General features: G+C 32.1%; 3 non-coding genes across 3 annotated transcripts; all 3 read right to left on the bottom strand.

Moving 5' to 3' along the window:
* Positions 1-3,000: 3,000 nt before the first annotated feature.
* Positions 3,001-6,952, bottom strand: LOC121501880 (large subunit ribosomal RNA). Its single transcript, XR_005990712.1, has one exon. It is a non-coding gene; the product is annotated as a large subunit ribosomal RNA (ribosomal RNA).
* Positions 6,953-7,339: 387 nt separating this feature from the next.
* LOC121501900 (5.8S ribosomal RNA) lies at positions 7,340-7,518 on the bottom strand. The gene has a single exon (XR_005990908.1). It is a non-coding gene; the product is annotated as a 5.8S ribosomal RNA (ribosomal RNA).
* Positions 7,519-8,047: 529 nt separating this feature from the next.
* On the bottom strand, positions 8,048-10,042 carry LOC121501861 (small subunit ribosomal RNA). Its single transcript, XR_005990911.1, has one exon. It is a non-coding gene; the product is annotated as a small subunit ribosomal RNA (ribosomal RNA).
* Positions 10,043-11,230: the final 1,188 nt, after the last annotated feature.

Below are 11,230 nucleotides of genomic sequence, written 5' to 3'. Positions count from 1 at the left end.
ATTTCCATATGTATTTTTTCCAGCTATACGTTTTCATTATATCATATTTCCATATGTATTTTTTCCAGCTATACGTTTTCATAATATAATATTTCCATATGTATTTTTTCCAGCTATACGTTTTCATAATATAATATTTCCATGTATTTTTTCCAGCTATACGTTTTCATAATATAATATTTCCATATGTATTTTTTCCAACTTTATTTTCTCATTATATTATATTTCCATATGTATTTTATCCAACTTTATTTTTTATAATATAATATTTTCATATGTATATTTTTCCAGCTATACGTTTTCATAATATAATATTTCCATATGTATTTTTTCCAGCTATACGTTTTCATAATATAATATTTCCATATGTATTTTTTCCAGCTATACGTTTTCATAATATAATATTTCCATATGTATTTTTTCCAGCTATACGTTTTCATAATATAATATTTTCATATGTATATTTTTCCAGCTATACGTTTTCATAATATAATATTTCCATATGTATTTTTTCCAGCTATTCGTTTTCATAATATAATATTTCCATATGTATTTTTTCCAGCTATACGTTTTCATAATATAATATTTCCATATGTATTTTTTCCAACTTTATTTTCTCATTATATCATATTTCCATATGTATTTTATCCAACTTTATTTTTTATAATAAAATATTTCCATATGTATTTTTTCCAGCTATACGTTTTCATAATATAATATTTCCATATGTATTTTTTCCAGCTATACGTTTTCATAATATAATATTTCCATATGTACATTTTTCCAGCTATACGTTTTCATAATATAATATTTCCATATGTATTTTTTCCAGCTATACGTTTTCATAATATAATATTTCCATATGTATTTTTTCCAGCTATACGTTTTCATAATATAATATTTCCATATGTATTTTTTCCAGCTATACGTTTTCATAATATAATATTTCCATATGTATTTTTTCCAGCTATACGTTTTCATAATATAATATTTCCATATGTATTTTTTCCAGCTATACGTTTTCATAATATAATATTTCCATATGTACATTTTTCCAGCTATACGTTTTCATAATATAATATTTCCATATGTATTTTTTCCAGCTATACGTTTTCATAATATAATATTTCCATATGTATTTTTTCCAGCTATACGTTTTCATAATATAATATTTCCATATGTATTTTTTCCAGCTATACGTTTTCATAATATAATATTTCCATATGTATTTTTTCCAACTTTATTTTCTCATTATATCATATTTCCATATGTATTTTTTCCAGCTATACGTTTTCATAATATAATATTTCCATATGTATATTTTTCCAGCTATACGTTTTCATAATATAATATTTCCATATGTATTTTTTCCAGCTATACGTTTTCATTATATCATATTTCCATATGTATTTTTTCCAGCTATACGTTTTCATAATATAATATTTCCATATGTATTTTTTCCAGCTATACGTTTTCATAATATAATATTTCCATGTATTTTTTCCAGCTATACGTTTTCATAATATAATATTTCCATATGTATTTTTTCCAACTTTATTTTCTCATTATATTATATTTCCATATGTATTTTATCCACCTTTATTTTTTATAATATAATATTTTCATATGTATATTTTTCCAGCTATACGTTTTCATAATATAATATTTCCATATGTATTTTTTCCAGCTATACGTTTTCATAATATAATATTTCCATATGTATTTTTTCCAGCTATACGTTTTCATAATATAATATTTTCATATGTATATTTTTCCAGCTATACGTTTTCATAATATAATATTTTCATATGTATATTTTTCCAGCTATACGTTTTCATAATATAATATTTCCATATGTATTTTTTCCAACTTTATTTTCTCATTATATCATATTTCCATATGTATTTTATCCAACTTTATTTTTTATAATATAATATTTCCATATGTATTTTTTCCAGCTATACGTTTTCATAATATAATATTTCCATATGTATTTTTTCCAGCTATACGTTTTCATAATATAATATTTCCATATGTATTTTTTCCAGCTATACGTTTTCATAATATAATATTTCCATATGTATATTTTTCCAGCTATACGTTTTCATAATATAATATTTCCATATGTATTTTTTCCAACTTTATTTTCTCATTATATCATATTTCCATATGTATTTTTTCCAACTTTACTTTCTCATTGTATCATATTTACATTTAATATATATCAATATATTTTCATTTGCCAATTTATTATTATGCCTTTTCAATGTTTTCTATATAAGCAAAATATACTTTAAAAGTATATTTGTTATATATGAATCATGTGTTTTTATACATTTGTTCCTTATTACCAACAGTTTGGAACATATACATTGGTGAGTGTATATAGCGCACAATATATACATCACACAAGTATATTATTTTTCAATATATCTGTTTATTTGCCAATTTATTATTATGCCGTTTCAATGTTTTCTATATAAGCAAAATATACTTTAAAAGTATATTTGTTATATATGAATCATGTGTTTTTATACATTTGTTCCTTATTACCAACAGTTTGGAACATATACATTGGTGAGTGTATATAGCGCACAATATATACATCACACAAGTATATTATTTTTCAATATATCTGTTTATTTGCCAATTTATTATTATGCCTTTTCAATGTTTTCTATATAAGCAAAATATACTTTAATAGTATATTTGTTATATATCAAACATGTGTTTTTATACATTTGTTCCTTATTACCAACAGTTTGGAACATATACATTGGTGAGTGTATATAGAGCACAATATATACATCACACAAGTATATTATTTTTCAATATATCTTTTTATTTGCCAATTTATTATTATGGCTTTACATCAATGTTTTCTATATAAGCAAAATATACTTTAAAAGTATATTTGTTATATATCAAACATATCGGTGGTGAGTGTATATATAGCAAAATATATACATCACACAAAACAAAAATACAAAAAAAAATAAATCGAATCATCAAGCAAAGGATAAGCTTCAGTGGATCGCAGTATGGCAGCTGCTCAACCACTTACAACACCTTGCCTGTTACAAAAGTCGTTTACAATTGATTCTAGGCTTTGTCATTGTATTAAATAATGCTTTTATATGTAACTAGCGCGGCACCAGGTGATCAAAGATCCTCCTAATTTACTATGTTACAAATTACATTGGCATCACATCCATTGTCGTTTATAAAATAAATTACAAACTTTAAATGGTTTAGAAGCCATACAATGCAAATTGCCCCTTATTTATCATTGCAGTCCAGCACGGATACGACCTTAGAGGCGTTCAGGCATAATCCAACGGACGTAGCGTCATACCACTGTTCGCTCGAACAAGTATTGTGCCATTGGTCCGTACCTGCGGTTCCTCTCGTACTACGCAGGAATGCTGTCGCAACAACGTTTTGTCATTAGTAGGGTAAAACTAACCTGTCTCACGACGGTCTAAACCCAGCTCACGTTCCCTTGCATGGGTGAACAATCCAACGCTTGGTGAATTTTGCTTCACAATGATAGGAAGAGCCGACATCGAAGGATCAAAAAGCGACGTCGCTATGAACGCTTGGCCGCCACAAGCCAGTTATCCCTATGGTAACTTTTCTGACACCTCTTGTTAAAAACTCTTTAAACCAAAAGGATCGATAGGCCGAGCTTTTGCTGTCCCTGTGTGTACTGAACACCGAGATCAAGTCAGCATTTGCCCTTTTGCTCTATGTGTGGTTTCTGTCCGCACTGAGCTGGCCTTGGGACACCTCCGTTATTATTTGAGAGATGTACCGCCCCAGTCAAACTCCCTACCTGGCAATGTCCTTGAATTGGATCATACCTGAGTAATTGGAGTTATACCAAATTTTCAAATCAAAAATACATAAATGCATCGTCTCATTAAAGAATTTGTTTGCGATTATATAACAAACTCGTGATACTTTGATCAAGAAGCTTGCATCAAAACCCAATACCATAAGATATAATAAATATATCCGTATAATGGCTAGGAAATGATACACGTTCCATTTAATCAAGTAAGTAAGGAAACAATAAGAGTAGTGGTATTTCATTGTCGATACCAAACCGAAGTCTAATATCTCCCACTTATTCTACACCTCTTATGTCTCCTTACACTGCCAGATTAGAGTCAAGCTCAAAAGGGTCTTCTTTCCCCGCTAATTATTCCAAGCCCGTTCCCTTGGCTGTGGTTTCGCTAGATAGTAGATAGGGACAGTAGGAATCTCGTTAATCCATTCATGCGCGTCACTAATTAGATGACGAGGCATTTGGCTACCTTAAGAGAGTCATAGTTACTCCCGCCGTTGACCCGCGCTTACTTGAATTTCTTCACTTTGACATTCAGAGCACTGGGCAGAAATCACATTGTGTCAACACCCGCTAGGGCCATCACAATGCTTTGTTTTAATTAGACAGTCGGATTCCCCAAGTCCGTGCCAGTTCTGAATTGATTGTTAATTGATAATCGTTATAATTAATAAGAACTAATTGGTTTGACCCAACTAGTATTCTTAAAAATTTTAGCAAGAAAGTTCCACAATTGGCTACGTAACTAAACTATCCGGGGAACAAGTAACCACCATAAATGATAGAAACTCTATTTACCCAGAACGAGCACATAAACCATGTTATTGTTTCCCAATCAAGCCCGACTATCTCAATCTTCAGAGCCAATCCTTATCCCGAAGTTACGGATCTAATTTGCCGACTTCCCTTACCTACATTATTCTATCGACTAGAGACTCTTCACCTTGGAGACCAGCTGCGGATATTGGTACGGCCTGTTGAGAAGTTTGCGTATCCCCACCATAAATTTTCAAGGTCCGAGGAGAAAATATCGACACAACAGTATATGTCATGCTCTTCTAGCCCATCTACCATATCTCTCTGCGAAAGACTTCCATGGTAGTACGGCTATAAAACAGAAAAGAAAACTCTTCCGATATCTCTCGACGGCTTCTTTATGGTCGTTCCTGTTGCCAGGATGAGCACGAGGCCCATATTTAATAACAAACGGATACTCAACAGGTTACGGAATTGGAACCGTATTCCCTTTCGTTCAAAATTATTCAAGTATATTATTTGCCAACGTTTTTATATAGTCATTTATTACTTGAAAATTTTCGGCTTTCGCCTTGAACTTAGGACCGACTAACTCGTGATCAACCACTGTTCACACGAAACCCTTCTCCACTTCAGTCCTCCAAGGTCTCATTCGATTATTTGCTACTACCACCAAGATCTGTACCAATGGCAGCTCCATGCAGGCTTACGCCAAACACTTCTACGCATACCATTGTACCTTCCTACTCACTAAAGTTTCAAAATTTATATTACAAGTAATATAAATCATCTACTTTAGCGGTAATGTATAGGTATACAACTTAAGCGCCATCCATTTTAAGGGCTAGTTGCTTCGGCAGGTGAGTTGTTACACACTCCTTAGCGGATTTCGACTTCCATGATCACCGTCCTGCTGTTTTAAGCAACCAACGCCTTTCATGGTATCTGCATGAGTTGTTAATTTGGGCACCGTAACATTACGTTTGGTTCATCCCACAGCGCCAGTTCTGCTTACCAAAAGTGGCCCACTGGGCACATTATATCATAACCTTAAACTTCATATCAAGAAAGTTAAGGTTCTTACCCATTTAAAGTTTGAGAATAGGTTAAGATCGTTTCGACCCTAAGGCCTCTAATCATTCGCTTTACCAGATAAGATTATTTTATATAACATTAAAATGCACCAGCTATCCTGAGGGAAACTTCGGAAGGAACCAGCTACTAGATGGTTCGATTGGTCTTTCGCCCCTATACTCAATTCTGACAATCGATTTGCACGTCAGAACTGTTTCGGTCTTCCATCAGGGTTTCCCCTGACTTCAACCTGATCAAGTATAGTTCACCATCTTTCGGGTCACAGCATATCTGCTCAAGGTACGTTCCAGTTAGAGGCATAAATAATATAAATATTATTATACATAACTATATAGAACGCCCCGGGATTGTGTTAATTAACTATAAATAGTTAAAAAACTAATCCCATTATTAGTCAAGTTAATTACGCTATTAGGTTTATATCCCAATAACTTGCACATATGTTAGACTCCTTGGTCCGTGTTTCAAGACGGGTCCCGAAGGTATCCTGAATCTTTCGCATTGTTAATCGTACAAGTGCATATAATAAACACAAAAATCAATGATAATCATGCCATTATATAATTCCGAAAAATTAACGCACTGTAGTCATATAAATCTATCAGCACTTTATCAAATTAATGACATTTATTCTATGTTAAAATGCAAGCATAATAATTTGAATAAACTATAAGCCATATTTTATGATAAATAATGGTATGCTAATAGATTACAATGTCCTTATATGGAAAAAATGCACACTATTATCATAATATTTATTAAATATTACAATTCTAATGATGAATTTTCCATAACGGATATTCAGGTTCATCGGGCTTAACCTCTAAGCAGTTTCACGTACTGTTTAACTCTCTATTCAGAGTTCTTTTCAACTTTCCCTCACGGTACTTGTTTACTATCGGTCTCATGGTTATATTTAGTTTTAGATGGAGTTTACCACCCACTTAGTGCTGCACTATCAAGCAACACGACTCTTTGGAAACATCATCTAGTAATCATTAACGTTATACGGGCCTGGCACCCTCTATGGGTAAATGGCCTCATTTAAGAAGGACTTAAATCGTTAATTTCTCATACTAGAATATTGACGCTCCATACACTGCATCTCACATTTGCCATATAGACAAAGTGACTTAGTGCTGAACTGATTTCTTTTCGCTCGCCGCTACTAAGAAAATCCTTGTTAGTTTCTTTTCCTCCCCTAATTAATATGCTTAAATTCAGGGGGTAGTCCCATATGAGTTGAGGTTGTATAAAACATTTGTTTGCATTAATTCTTTTTATATAGAAATAACATTACATTTTAAATTTGCCATTTATTGACAAACCCAACGAAGAATAATAACATTTACAACGGTTTTTCAATTTTTTCATCATTAATAAGAGACAATCCTAGATGAAAAATATTTTCATATTTTTTATGCTAGACATTTCTCAGTATTATTTGATTTAAAAAAAGAAAATATTCCTCTTCGTTTTCACATTCAAATATTTACAACAATGTGAGAATAATGTTTTTCATATAATTTTTAATATTATGAATATAAAAATTTAAAAATTACTATATCCAATAATATACCATGTGCTTATAAAATTCATACAATGAAATTTATGAACAACTTATTTTGCATAGTCTTACAACCCTCAACCATATGTAGTCCAAGCAGCACTTTAAAATTAATTAAAGTACATAACAGCATGGACTGCGATATGCGTTCAAAATGTCGATGTTCATGTGTCCTGCAGTTCACACGATGACGCACAGTTTGCTGCGTTCTTCATCGACCCATGAGCCGAGTGATCCACCGCTTAGAGTTTTAATAATTTGGTTTATATATATCATCAGAAATGTTTTTATTGAAAGAAATTAAAAATACACCATTTTACTGGCATATATCAATTCCTTCAATAAATTTAACATTGTAATTTTTTTTTTTTTTAAATCCAAAATAAATGTTGCGAAAAGTCTTAGTTTCATATAAACAATATACATATCTGTAGTTTTAATCATTTTTATAATATAAGCCTTTTTGGTTTCGATATAATATATTGGTGTAATTTTATATAAAACATTAACCTGAATAACCAGGTACAACATTATGCATTTCAGATTGTTGCATTAACCAATGTATGCGCATAATAATAATGAACAATACATTACGCAACGCCTGTATATTATGGTCCATATACACGCAAATTTTTTATTTTCCATTAATTGATTTTTATTATTCATTTAACATTCAGCTTTGCTTGGTTGCTGTTTACAATGTTAATTTTTTTTCTTTGGCAATTTCATTAATATTATTAATAATATTATATATTAACGGTAAGGAAAATTATATACTATAATGATCCTTCCGCAGGTTCACCTACGGAAACCTTGTTACGACTTTTACTTCCTCTAAATAATCAAGTTCGGTCAACTTTTGCGAAACAACCGTAACACACAAGGCGTCACAGTGATCACGTCCGGAGACCTCACTAAATAATTCAATCGGTAGTAGCGACGGGCGGTGTGTACAAAGGGCAGGGACGTAATCAATGCGAGTTAATGACTCACACTTACTGGGAATTCCAAGTTCATGTGAACAGTTTCAGTTCACAATCCCAAGCATGAAAGTGGTTCAGCGGTTTACCCGGACCTCTCGGTCTAGGAAATACACGTTGATACTTTCATTGTAGCGCGCGTGCAGCCCAGGACATCTAAGGGCATCACAGACCTGTTATTGCTCAATCTCATTATTGCTAGACGCAATTTGTCCATTTAAGAAGCTAGTGTCCTTATAATGGGACAAACCAACAGGTACGGCTCCACTTATATAAACACATTCAAACACAATATACATTTTACTGCAACCATGAATGAAGGCTATATAAGCTTCAACACCATAATCCTGAAGATATCTATTTAATATATTTGAGTCTCGTTCGTTATCGGAATTAACCAGACAAATCACTCCACGAACTAAGAACGGCCATGCACCACCACCCATAGATTCGAGAAAGAGCTATCAATCTGTCTTACACACTTATGTTCGGACCTGGTAAGTTTTCCCGTGTTGAGTCAAATTAAGCCGCAGGCTCCACTCCTGGTGGTGCCCTTCCGTCAATTCCTTTAAGTTTCAGCTTTGCAACCATACTTCCCCCGGAGCCCAAAAGCTTTGGTTTCCCGGGAAGCGACTGAGAGAGCCATAAAAGTAGCTACACCCAATTGCTAGCTGGCATCGTTTATGGTTAGAACTAGGGCGGTATCTGATCGCCTTCGAACCTCTAACTTTCGTTCTTGATTAATGAAAACATCTTTGGCAAATGCTTTCGCTTAAGTTAGTCTTACGACGGTCCAAGAATTTCACCTCTCGCGTCGTAATACTAATGCCCCCAAACTGCTTCTATTAATCATTACCTCTTGATCTGAAAACCAATGAAAGCAGAACAGAGGTCTTATTTCATTATCCCATGCACAGAATATTCAGGCATTTGAAGCCTGCTTTAAGCACTCTAATTTGTTCAAAGTAATTGTACCGGCCCACAATAACACTCATTTAAGAGCACTAATGCAGGTTTTTAAATAGGAGGAACATATGAAAAAATACAAGTATTTTAACATACATAAGAACTCCACCGGTAATACGCTTACATACATAAAGGTATAGTACTAACCACAATTGTAAGTTGTACTACCCGTATGAAGCACAAGTTCAACTACGAACGTTTTAACCGCAACAACTTTAATATACGCTATTGGAGCTGGAATTACCGCGGCTGCTGGCACCAGACTTGCCCTCCAATTGGTCCTTGTTAAAGGATTTAAAGTGTACTCATTCCAATTACAGGGCCTCGGATATGAGTCCTGTATTGTTATTTTTCGTCACTACCTCCCCGAGCTGGGAGTGGGTAATTTACGCGCCTGCTGCCTTCCTTAGATGTGGTAGCCGTTTCTCAGGCTCCCTCTCCGGAATCGAACCCTGATTCCCCGTTACCCGTTGCAACCATGGTAGTCCTAGATACTACCATCAAAAGTTGATAGGGCAGACATTTGAAAGATCTGTCGTCGGTACAAGACCATACGATCTGCATGTTATCTAGAGTTCAACCAAAGTAACGATCTTGCGATCGCTTGGTTTTAGCCTAATAAAAGCACATGTCCCATAAGGTTCATGTTTTAATTGCATGTATTAGCTCTAGAATTACCACAGTTATCCAAGTAACTGTTAACGATCTAAGGAACCATAACTGATATAATGAGCCTTTTGCGGTTTCACTTTTAATTCGTGTGTACTTAGACATGCATGGCTTAATCTTTGAGACAAGCATATAACTACTGGCAGGATCAACCAGAATAATGTTTTTTTTATTTCATATTTCTTTCATATTAGTGAATAGAAATTAGCAATATAAATATTTGTATACAGATTTTATCAATATATATTTTTCTTTTTCTCATCGAATACGGCCATAATTATATAGCAATCGTATTCGCAGCATTTGTATTCATATAAATTTATGTTTTTAATTTTAATACATTTTTTATATATGCATATATTTCATTCAAAAATATCATTTTATTTCCAACATACATAATTGTATCACCCATACAATTTTGTTTAATCAATATTAATATTGAAATTAAATCATTTGCAATTTGATAATAAATTTAAAATTTATTATTTTCGTAAAAGCATTTCTCATGGTAATATATTAATATAAAACCAAGAACATATGAAAAAGTTACATATAAAAATGAAACTTAAATCATATTGTGATATGTGAATACAATAATACTAAAAATTAATATTAATGCAACACATTTTTTGTGGTAGGATCAAATATAATATAAATTATATCTGCCTACCGCCATAATTTAACGATAATAATTGGAAACTAGAATTGTTATTCAATTTTGGCCTTTGTTTCAACTCTATTATCTTTTTATAATAAATATATATCGCACTAAGCCAAAAATCTAAGAAACTTAGATAACAAATTTTATAACGATATTATTTATGATTTAAACCATTTAATATTAGTATAATCAAAAATATATGAAATCACATAACATTTTGTATTATACTTGATGGACAACCACTGCCCATCTTATATAGGTTTTTTGCACCGATGTCTTGAAAACGGGTATTTATAACTGCATTTTCCACCCACCGTATAGTTTCCCTATATAAATAGAGAAAATTATTTAATATGGTACTGAAATGCACAAACATATAAAATGTTTGCATATTTCATATAATACCATCAATATTTCATATTATTGAACAAAATATATGCGAAGCAAATATTTTGAACAATGACCGGTCGGCAACCACTGCCTACCCTATATAGGTTTTTGGCCCCGCTGTCTGGCACCAGGCCATTTATCGTATGGGGTTTTCCCCATACATAGAGAAAATCTCTATAATCGTATCAAAATACACAAATATTTCAAAATGTTTGCATATTTCATATAATACGACTATTATTTTATATTATATTATAAAATATTTCATATTATTGAACAAAATATATGCGAAGCAA

Source organism: Drosophila kikkawai, unplaced genomic scaffold (genome assembly GCF_030179895.1).
Source record: "Drosophila kikkawai strain 14028-0561.14 unplaced genomic scaffold, DkikHiC1v2 scaffold_214, whole genome shotgun sequence".
NCBI lineage: Eukaryota > Metazoa > Arthropoda > Insecta > Diptera > Drosophilidae > Drosophila > Drosophila kikkawai.
This window is presented reverse-complemented; position numbering and strand designations above follow the sequence as displayed.